Source organism: Vigna umbellata, chromosome 1 (genome assembly GCF_029865625.1).
Source record: "Vigna umbellata cultivar VRB3 chromosome 1, Vumbellata_1.0, whole genome shotgun sequence".
NCBI classification, from domain to species: Eukaryota; Viridiplantae; Streptophyta; class Magnoliopsida; order Fabales; family Fabaceae; genus Vigna; species Vigna umbellata.
The window spans coordinates 8497022-8509520 of record NC_142165.1 but is presented as its reverse complement, the minus strand read 5'-3'; the positions used below and the strand labels follow the sequence as shown (position 1 = coordinate 8509520).

The following is a 12499-nucleotide window of genomic DNA, read 5'->3' as shown; positions in this document are numbered from 1 at the left end:
CTCTTAGCATACAATTCTTTTTCCCTCAACACGCTCAACACGATCCTCAAGTGGTCTTCATGTTCGGCATAGCTCTTTGAATATATGAGGATGTCGTCAATAAACACCACTACAAACTTATCCAGGTACGGCCTAAAAATCCGGTTCATGTAGTCCATGAAGATTGCAGGTGCGTTCGTCACTCTAAAGGGCATCACCACGTATTCATAATGTCCATACCGGGACCGGAAGGCAGTCTTCTGAATGTTCCCCTCTTTCACTCTAATTTGGTGATAACCCGAACGTAAATCAATCTTTGAAAATACGCACGCACCTTGCAACTGATCCAGTAGGTCGTCAATCCTTGGCAGTGGATACTTGTTCTTGATGGTCAGCTTGTTGAGTTGCCTATAATCAATGCAGAGCCGAGAGCTGCCATCCTTCTTCTTTACCAACAACACAGGCGCTCCCCATGGTGAAGCGCTCGGCCGGATGAAACTCTTATCCATCAACTCTTCGATTTGCTTCTTGAGCTCGACCAACTCAGCTGGAGCCATCCTATAAGGTTGAACCGAGATGGGTGCGGCCGTTGTTACGAGGTCGATCGTGAATTCAACCTCACGAACGGGAGGTAGACCAGGGACCTCTTCCGGAAAGACATCCAGGAATTCATCCACTACCGTTCGTCCTCCACTGCTTCCAGTGTTGGACGAACGCTCCACTTTCGCGTCCCTCACTTCTTCGTCTTCATATGTCATTATCAGAAAACAACTCGCTCCTTCCATGATGTCTATCTTCAACTGACCGAGCGTGACTGATAATTCCTCCTCTTCCTCACACGGAAAGACTAACTCCTTCTTCCCACAATCTATGAGAATCCGATTGGTAGCCAACCAATCCATCCCCAAAATTACTTCTAAGTCTTGAAGGGGTAAACAAATGAGGTTAACCTTAAATCTACGCCCCTCAACTTCTATAGGACATCTTACACAAACTGTAGATGTCTTAATCCCACCAGCCGCTGGGGTTGACACCACCAAGTCGAACTGCAATTCGCTCTCCACTAGTCCCAGTTTCTCAACGCACGCCTTCGAGATGAAGGAATGAGTTGCCCCCGAGTCATACAATACACAGCAAGGCTTTCCAAATAACATGCAAGTGCTGGTGATAAGGGTACCTGAACGAGCAGCTTCATCACCTGTGATTGCATACACTCTTCCCACTGCCTGCGCTCTTCCACCCCTTCCTTGCTGCGTTCTTCCAACGTTCGGTGGCCTCATTACCGCTCGTCCTCCCATATTACACTCCTGATCTGAGTGTCCGTTCCTTCTACATTTGTTGCAATATTTTCCCCCAGACAGTTGAGGACAGGCCCACCGATAGTGCGGTCCTCCACACTGATAACACGTCAAGCTCCTTGGCTGTCCATATTGGCCGACAGTGACCAAGGCTTGTGATCCGCTAGGGGATTGAGTTGGACGAACGTACGGGGGTCTTCTGACGTTCGCTATGTTCCTGGATACGACCGGCCCCCTACTCAATTGCTGCTTCTTCTGTTGCTCGGCTTCAGCAATGTTCTTCTCCAGTACCTTTGCTCTCTCAACCATGGCAGGGAACGACCTAATGCACAGACTGGATATTAACACTTTCAAGTCACTCCTTAGTCCGTTCTCAAACTTCCTGCATTGCCATTCTTCACTTGTTGCCATGGTATTAAAACGGACCAGGTGCTTAAATTTGTTGGTGTACTCCGAGACGGACATCCCACCTTGTACCAACTGTAGGAACTCTACCTCCTTAGCAAACCGCACACTGTCGGGGAAATACTCTTCATAAAATTTAGCCCTGAAAACTTCCCAGGAAATGGGACTTTGAGCGTCCGTCAAGATGGCTTTCATGCTCGTCTACCAGTGACTTGCTTCACCAGTCAGCAAGTATTCAGTGTACGCCAAACGGTTGTCATCTGGACATCTCTTGGCGTTGTAAATTCTTTCCATACCCTCAACCACTGATCCGCTTCATCCGGGAGACCTTTTCCATTGAATTTGGCAGGGTGGTGTTGTAGGAAACTCTCCAAACTCCATTCAGCAGCAGGCTGGGCAGCGTTGGAAGATGACGCCCCTGCCGTGCCCCTGGTAGCGGCAAGGATATCCATCAGTTGCCTCTGCGTCGCTTCTGTGTTGGCGCGAGCGGCCTCCATACTCTGCATGGCGTTATGATTTTGTTGCATCAAAGTGGCGTTTTGCTCCATCAACGTGACATTCTGTTGCTGTAATCTATCTATCACTGATTCCAATAGTCTAGTGTTGTTGGACGCGTCAGCCTCATTAGGTTGAGGTGGTGGAGGGAGTCTAGGCGCCATTCGTTTTCTGGACCAGAGAAAACGTACGTTAGTTATGTTCAAGAGTTAAAAACAATAACTCACTAAACACACAATAAGCACACAACGAAAGCACAGTGTACTCATAACCCTAAGTGTCCTTAAAAGAACAAAACTGCTCTAATACCACTAACGTAACATCCCAAAATATAGTAATTACCATAAATTAGAACTAATCACATTTACATGATTAAACAGTGCAGTCTTAACTAAAACAGCTATCAAAGCCGAACGTTAATTAAATACAGGGTTCAAAGATTAATAATACAATAACAACCAAGGCCCGATGACGAACGGTTTACAAAAGCTAATAACCGAACGTCCAAAATTTAAGTAAACTAAGTCTACTGTACGATCTAAGTCTCGGCCTTCACTTCGACGTCCACCAGGTTCTCTTCTTCAATCACTTCTTCCAAAAGAGTATCTCCATCTGCTCACATCCACACGGATGATCATTGCATGGACAAGACGGACGTACATAAACAGTAGACAACACAAGGAAACGCAAGGGTAAGCTTAGGTAATTTTAATTCATACAACCATCATACAATTTAACATGTACAAATAAACATACAAGACATACAATAATTTATCAGCATAGAAGTAATCATTCAAGCTCTCACTAGACCGACCGTCTGGACTGTATGAATCCATGTATCTACAGGCGTTCGTGCACTCGGGTGATGTGATAACTGGAAACACTCAACAGCTGCCACCCGAGGTTAGCCCTATCAGTCCAAAGTACTCATTAGGACTAGGACCTCCTGCCATTCCCACACATGACCTACTCCCCTCTACATGAGGACGAGCACTCACGGAATATCAGGATGAACAGCCATCAGCAGCTTTACCATGGTCATACTACATAACTTCTCATATTCAAATCATAGAGACGTTCCTCCTTGGAACGCTCGTTCAAATTCCATAATCATAGTTTCACCTCATATACCATTCACACATTATACAATTTCCTATAGATCACATTTTCATTCTTAGTTCCACTTTCATAAAAAGACGAGCGTTCAGTCCCCTTCATAATGAGGACGAACATTAACATGATACCAAAAGATACTCGTTTCTGAAAGAAAGAAAACGAACGTCTTTCCAAAGACGGACGTCATGACCATTTGAATCCGTTAAATGGATTGACCCTAGAACGATTCAACTGAAACTTAGAATAATTTAAATTCAAGGACTTTAGATCGAATCCAAATGAATAAAGACATCGCAAGACTTTTAGATGTTGATACTGATACAAATTTATAAAAAGATATTAACCGCCAGTCAATGACCGAACGCGGTAACGGATATTAATTTACTGTTTGGACGAACGCTATTTTCATACGTTGGAAATTCAAGGGTAAGGACGAACGTTCAGTATAAAACCGAACACTACTTAGGACGAATGCTAGGTAGATGACCGAACACTAACTAGAACGAACGCTCGATATAAGATCGAGAGCTCATTTAGACGAACGCTTAATATAAGACTAAGCGCTACCTATAACGGAAGCTGGATTATAAAACCGAGCGTTACTAATATAACTTCAATTAATTACGATCGTTGGATACCACTAGGCTGAGCCGAACGCTCAACCTAGCTTTTCACAAGAGGACGCTCGTTCTCAAACAGAACTCTTTCCGAATGAAGGAATTCCTATTCTAAGTCATTTTCAGGGGAAACCGAACGGTATAAGACCGTTCGATGACGAGCGTGCATTATCAAGGTAAGGAATATCATTTCAGATTTTTCATCTACATTAACTCCACATTTTTCATACGATTCATATCTTATAATTTTATCTCCATCATAAATCACATACTCTATAGAATTCATATTATCATCTCATACTCTACATAACTTATCCATTTTCCAATTCATACGTTTCATCATCATCATACAGTTCAAACAATATCACCCATATTCAATCAAACACAGTGTTCGTTCATGCATAATTAAACAACATACAATTCATACATCCAGTCCACTTCATGCTTTTACATGCAACATACAATATCAATTAAATTACTAAGCTTCCCTTACCTGGTTCAGTAGTGAACTTCCAAATACAAAGGATTTTTGACTCGTCCCACTATGGTTTTTCTACCCTCAACGTGCTTCTCAAGTGCTTCACTAAATCTAACCAAAAGAAACGCAGGAAAACTTAGCTCATACTCTAACATGCAGCTGTACCAGGGTTCGCATGCAACTCAGAAGAGGGTGTTTAGAGTTTGAGCACTTACCGGTCACAGAACTCTAAAGCGTTCGGTTCCAGTGAAAGCTCACAACGCCGTGAATGGTCCTACGGTTTCTGAAATGAGATCGGAGGAGATGGTGGTGAGTTACTGTAGAGAGAAGATGAAAGGGTTCTAGAGAGAAGGAGGAGAGAATGGGGTCTGAGTTTGGAGGAAGAAGATGAGTGCAGGAGAGAGGAAGAGTTTTTCCAGAAAATTCTCTTTTTGTTTCTTCCCACATCCGCACGAACGTGCGTCTCTCCTGGTGACACCTGTATCTCCATATCTGACTCCCATTCTTTCTCGGTGACACTTGGCAGTGCGACAGAGGGAATGCATGTGCGTTTTTAATGCACTGCAGAGGGGTTTTCCATTCATAAATCTTGATTTGACAACGTGTTTATCAAAATTAATTTTTCAGGGTCCCACAGAAGGTCTTCTTAATAAAAAGATAAGATTTAAATTTAGATTCATATTATATAATTTAAATTATGACAAATTCATTTCAAATGATAAATTGGTTATTAGTAAAACCAACTTTACAAAATATATATCTATCTTTGTTGTAATATGTCGATTCATCTTTGCTTTACTTTCGTTTTCATTCTCTCGAACCAACATATTTCATGTTAAAAGGAAAGTTTACGAACTTACATATGAGGCTTTCATGAGTATGTGGGAGGAAGGCTAACTAAACAGTTCTAGTTTGCATATGAACATGGACTAAGACTTGAATCAATTCTATTTGGCAATCAACATCACTCCCAAAGAAAATTTTATTATTGTAAATTCTTTTTTCTTATCATTGTTATCATTGTTATAATATATTTTTGTATTGCAATATGTTCGAGAATGCAACTATCAATTGTTGTGGTTCCACTGCAAGAAGGAGTGTAATATTTAAGACAATAATTAATTATATCTGAATTATAATTAATTGTAATTAAACTTAAATCATATTCAATATTATCTTAATTGTAATATAATTTCTCCATTTTTCTTTCTGGTTAGAGAGATTTACAATTCGAATTTCATTCACTACATAGAAGTCATGTACCCCTGCACGATTTTAACATTGTGTAATCGATTATCAAGAATAGAAAACGTATGAAGGTGCACAAGTTCACTTTTTTAATGTGGTAGTGCATAAGTCGTGCACTCCTTACTTCTTCATTTGAAGTCATGTGAGGACTGCACAACTTACCCATATATGTAATTTAAAAAAATTGTTGAGAATGGTAATATCCAGAGTATTTTTCCCAAAAATGTAAAAAAATCCTAATTAGTGAGTTTTCTTCACTTTTCCATGTCGTTTTAGATTTTAAAAAAAATATATTTTTCAAACTCTTTCAACTCAATTGCAAAATCATGAGTTTGCTTCCAAACATAAGCTCCTAAGTTCATTGTCTTGCATGGTTTTAGAGCTTGGCTCGTAGCTTTCGATTGAAATAAATTGTTGTATTTGTGTATAAAAGGTTTCGTCTCTAGTGGCTTCTGAAACCCATCCCAACCTAACTCATGGGGCTTTGTGGTTGAGAGCCTTTGAAAAAGCTCCTTAGAAACCCATCCCAACCTAACTCATGGGGGTTTTGTGGTTGGGAGCCTTTGAAAAAGCTCCTTATTACGTGGGAGGAAGGCTGACCAAACAGTTCTAGTTTACATATGAATAGATAGCCACTTAACAGAACTCGTGCACCCTTGCACGATTTTAACACTGTGTAATTGATTATAGATGCTTGTAATCGATTGCTAGGGGCAGAAAACTTGTGGATGTGCACAACTTCACATTTTTTATTGTGACAGTGCAGAAGTCGTGCAGAGTCGTGCACCCCATGCACGACTTACCCACATATATATATATATATATATATATATATATATATATATATATATATATATATATATATATATATATATATATATATAATTAAGAAAAAATTGCTAAGAATGGTAATATCTAGAGTATTTTTGTCCAGAAACGTAAAAAAAATAAACCCTAATCAATGAGTTTTCTTCACTCTCCCATGTCGTTTTATATTTTAAAAATTATTTTTCAAACTCTTTCAACTCATTTGCAAAATCTTGAGTTTGCTTCCAAAGATAAGCTCCTAAGTTCATTATCTTGCATGGTTTCAGAGCTTGGCTCGTAGCTTTCGGCTCAAATAAATTGTTGTATTTGTGTATGATAGGTTTCGTCTCTAGTGGCTTTTGAAACCCAACCCAACAAAACTTATGAGGGCTTTCTGGCTGGAAGCCTTTGAAAAATCTCCTTATTACGTGGGAGTAAGGCTGACCAAACAATTTTAGTTTGCATATGAACTGATATGAACAAATTCTCATTCGAAAACCAACACCATTCCCAAAGAAAATTTTATTATTGTAGGTTCTGTTTTCTTAGCCATTGTTATCACTGTTATAATATATTTTTGTATTACAATACGTAAGAAAAGACATCAATCAATTACCGTGGTTCCAATGGAAGAGGAAATGTAATAATATTACTTTGTTATTGCAAAAGAATGTTACCCAACGTTCATGAAGTGCATTCATGAGTGCAACGTTCCAATACCAACATTCTAATGCAACGTTCATTTGTTGGCAAAGGTTCTTTGCAAACTCTATAAATACAGCACCCCTTCATTCCATAACAAAGAACAAACAAAATTCTTTCTATTTTTAGCCCTCCTTCTCACAAATTACACACTTTTTCTTCTTCTTTTTGTGTTTACTTTAACTCTTATATCCTGGGTATAAACCACTTTTAGAGTTTCTTACTAGTTTTGAGATCTTCGAATATTTTTGAGAAGTTATAGTAGGGAATTTGCACAATACAATGCGGATAAGGCCTTAAGGACAATGAAACTAAATGCCTCAGAAAATATTGTTCGAGATTTTGTCAACTTTACTACAACAATCTTAAGGACTTATACATTAATATATAGACACAAGTGAAATCTTAGTCCTTTGGTTTATGATCTCCTTAGGGTCCAAAATATGAAGAGAAAATACCAACACTGGCCAAAGGTGAATTTTGCATGAATTACAAGTACATTAAGTATTAATGATTTTACAACTCTTTGATGTGTTAAAAACCAATTTTACATGCGATACTGTTCACCGAACCTGCAACCGTCGTTCGCTATTCGTGGTTTACCATTCATTTTGCTGCAATCACTGTTTCAAAAGATCACTATTGAAGGCTCAAACCACTGTTGACGTGAGTTTTGAGGGTTGGGCGAAAGAGAGTCATGGTTTTGATTATCTGGTGATATTGTAATTTCAATGTTGGGCACATCATCTGAAGCTGCTGCTACATTGGGATTCATAATTTTCTAACCAAAATGAACCCAATTAGTTAGAGGTCAAAATTCTCAGTATTTTGGTGTGGCTTCCTTCTCTAGTCTCCTCTGCTTTATATTATTATCACTTCATTACTTTTCAGTACAACAAATGATAAAATATTATAAGATTTTTATTATAATTATTCAAGACATTATTTTTTCAAATAGAAAATGATTGAATAATATTTGAATAATTTAAATATTTTATTTATTTATTAAGTTATATATATATATATATATATATATATATATGTATGTATAAAATTTATATTAATACCTTAATTTTTAGCTATTATTTTTATAATAATATTTGGAAGATATATAAATACATTGATTCTATTATTATAAAAAGAATGAACAGAATTAATTCATTTTCATTGCATTTCAATAAATACCTAAAATAAATTATTAAAACAAAATATTTGTAATAAGTCAAAATACTAATTCATACTAATCCAATTAAAAAATTTGTAATAAGTCAAAAAATATCAAACTATTTGTTTTTAATTCAATCCAAGAGCCATATGTGTGACACCCGTGATAATAAACTAAATTTCAAAATATGATAGTAAAATAAAATGACTTATACAATTATTATTATTATAAAATTAAATATAAATATTTTTTATTTATTAAATAACGTTAACATTTAAACATGTTTAATATTTTTGTAAATATCCAAAACTACAAGTATATAGCATGAAAAGAAAAGAAACACATAATTACCAATTAGGTTACATAGAATATTTATGAGAAAAAAATAAAACAAATAATCACACGTAATTATCCATGTCCTATCTATAATTAAATTCCATAAATATGAAATATGCATTAGTATATAAAATATTAATGAATGACATAATAAAGTGCATGAAAATGAAATATCCTTTTTACCTGAAAGTATATAACATAGCTTATAATAGAATAGACTTAAAATATTCCCCTGTATAGAAATATTATATCTAACTTAAGCTATTCAACTACCAATCTCACGTAACTAATATATATAAAATAAACAAAGTTTTTCACTCCCTAATCAATAAAGCCCATTTAACATCTCAAGTGGACCACCTAGGTTCAATAATATAAAACACAACTAATAATTACATGTCATAAATTCTTTACGTAAACCTTCAACAATTATCATACTTTTAATTTAATTTATTTTAATTACTCACGAAATATTAGTCGAGATTTTGTTTGACATTACAAACCTTGTTCGAGATTCTGTCAACTTTACTATAACAATCTTAAAAACTTATGTATTAGTATATAGATACAAGCGACTAAAATCTTAGTCTTTTGTTTCTGATCTCCTTCCTATCCAAAATATGAAATAAAACATACCACCACAAGTCAAGATGAATTTTGTATGAATTACAAGTACATTTTGAATTAATGATTTTACAGCTCTTTGATGTGTTAAAAACCAATTTTACATGTAATATATATTTATATACATACCTAATATATATATATATATATATATATATATATATATATATATATATATATATATATGTAACATCCCAAATTTCTCACATTGGATAATTCATAATTTATATATTGTAACATTACATTTACGGTAACATCCCGTAATCTCACACTTAAAAATTCACCGTTGATATATTTTAAACTCAGATTTCAACTATAAACTCCTAAATATAACTTGAATTCTTCTAACTTATTCTTCGATCTCTTTCTTCCTTGGTATTGTTTCAGACGACATTCCTTCATCTGCTCCCGTATAACGAATTATACGATCATCGCACATACCCAAACAAAACAAACACAAACAAGTAGGGTGAGCTAACATGCAACAAATCATTTATAAAACATATATAATTACCTTGATATAAACATCATATAATAATTATGTTCGACACTCTCATACCACAATTCCTATTAGACACTCGTCTCACAATACCCAATAGACACCACAATACCCAATAGACACTCATCCGGATGATAAGTTGATGAGCGGTCACGGGAGGTTATGCACTTGTAATGACTTCTACTTCTTTTTTTTTTTCTTTCTCTCTTTTTTTTTTATATACAAATACACTTTCAAAATACTTCATACCATTCACAAGGTTAATCCCCTCACTATGTCCAAAACCGGCACATAGACCAGGACCTCCTGCTCCTCTCACCACATAATTCATCCCTCTCTACTTGAGAATAGATGATTATTAGAGTATCAGGATAACCTCCAACTACGGGACCCTCAACATCAACATATACACAAATACCATAACATTTACTTAATCTCTCCACAAGACTCATACCATACTAATATTCCTCAACTCACATTATACCCCTACAAAATCTCCCCATACTACTCATAACATGTTCAGATGCATAAATTCAAATGCAGTATAATAAAATACAATTATCGCATAAATCACAATTATAATTCATAATTTCATATCTACCACAATAACATGAATTAATCAAACATTTTCATTCCAACAACATATATTGCATAATAATTTAACAGTACAAAATCTGTTCAATAGGATTTAAGTTAAAAACTTGTCGAGTAGACTTCCAGGAAAGAGAGGTGCGTCACAATGGACAACTTAAGTACCAAATCTTTCCTTAGCCAAAGCGTTCCTCAACTAGTTTTTAACAAATTTCTTATTTACAGATTTAAAACAACAGCATATAATATTAACACCGAAATTTAATATAGATATCAAAAAATAGAAATTAAGCAATATTAAGATCCCTGAGAAGATACGAAATTAATATCTCTAAATCTGTAACTCCGATTTCAAATCTGATTGGTCACAATAATTCACTATTTGTTATAAACTACATATTAAAATTTCAGGTTGATCCAACGGTTAACTAGATAGATATTGAGGTTTTACCGAGGTAACTCAAGTGCAGAATTTTAAGTGGTTTTCGGTTATACTCAAAATGCGAAACTAATTTCCCTAATCACAGACATTTAATTACAAATCTGAACGGTCAAAATGACTTAATATGTCTTATGAATTACATACTAAATTTTGGGCTCAATCTAACGGTAGATGAAATATATATGAAATTTGTACCATGATAGCTTAAGAACAACAATACAGTGTTCATCCGATTGTTTCACACTTTCGAAATTTCTTTCTCTAAACATAGACCTTCAATTACAAATCCGATCGGTCAAATTGTATTAATATGTCCTAAGAATCATATATCAAATTTTGAGGTTGATCTAACGGTTAAATAGGTCAAAATCTATATTTTTACCGAGACAACTTAGTAACAGAACTATAGGGTGACTAATTTACTCAAACTTGCAGTATTTATTTCTCCAAGTACAGACTTCTATTTTCAAATCCGAACGGTCAAAGTTTAGTAATAGGTCTTAGGATTCACATACTAAAATTTTAGCTAAATCCAACGGTGAAAACAATTAATAGAAAATTTTCACAACAGTAACTCGAAAATAAGAAATTATAATAATGAAAACTAAATTTATATAAGTGAATAGATAACTACCATTACCAAAATTTTAACATACTCATAACTCATATTCATTATCATAACATGGATAAAAAATCATAAACAAGAAGGATTAGCTCCCCTACCTCTATTCTAGACTTAATCTCCTGCTCCGAATTTGTTTCCTCGAAACCCTTCAGAACCTCTACTCTTCTTGCAACTAAAAATTTCTCCCTAACTCTTTCTTCTCTATTTCTCAAGCTCTCACTTGATTCCTCTTTTCTTGGTGCAAAATACCCTTCCCTCCCATGGCTATTTATAGTAAAAAAAAATTTACTATTCATTAATATTTTAATATTATTTATTATTTTAATATTATTTAAAAATAATATTTCAATCATTTTCTCACCAAATCTGATCCTAATTTCTACCTACTACTTTCTTCCATGCTAAGGAATCTTAAATGCTGAAAATTTATTTTTACTATTTACTTTTTACTATTTACTATTTACTTTTTACTATTCCGTTTAAAAAATTTTACTAAATAAGTTACCAAAAATTTGAACCTCTCCTTCTAAAATTACTATAATTTTATATCCAAAATTTACAATTTTCTATCCATTAAAATTATTATTACTAATAAAATACTAAAATTTACTACTATAAATATATATATATATATATATATATATATATATATATATATATAATTTTTTTTTATGGGTCTTACAATATATATATATATATATATATATATATATATATATATATATATATATATATATAATTGCAACCCCTTTAATTGTAACCTCGTAACCTCGTATTGTTTTCTTCATCTTCACTACATGTAGTGGGTAAAAAATGTCACACATTTTTTTGAGGTGATTTCTTTCTGCATAGAAGCCAAAGAAAGAGATAGAGAAGAAGGACAAAGTTGTGCCAAACTAGGTTACTCACATTCCTTCATATTTTCTTATCCTGACATGTTACTATCTAATATTCATAAATCCTAAATCTTAAATAATAATATTTTCGTTCAAGATATTTCTGGAGTTTATGTATGTTTGTCTTATTTAATTGAATTTCAAGTTTTCACTATTTATTTTTATAAATTACATCA

General features: G+C 34.5%; 1 long non-coding RNA gene across 1 annotated transcript; it reads right to left on the bottom strand.

Moving 5' to 3' along the window:
* Positions 1-9478: 9478 nt before the first annotated feature.
* Positions 9479-11833, bottom strand: LOC148204534 (uncharacterized). The gene is made up of 2 exons (XR_015782610.1): positions 11526-11833; positions 9479-9672 (listed from the first exon to the last, which is right to left on the bottom strand). It is a non-coding gene; the product is annotated as an uncharacterized LOC148204534 (long non-coding RNA).
* Positions 11834-12499: the final 666 nt, after the last annotated feature.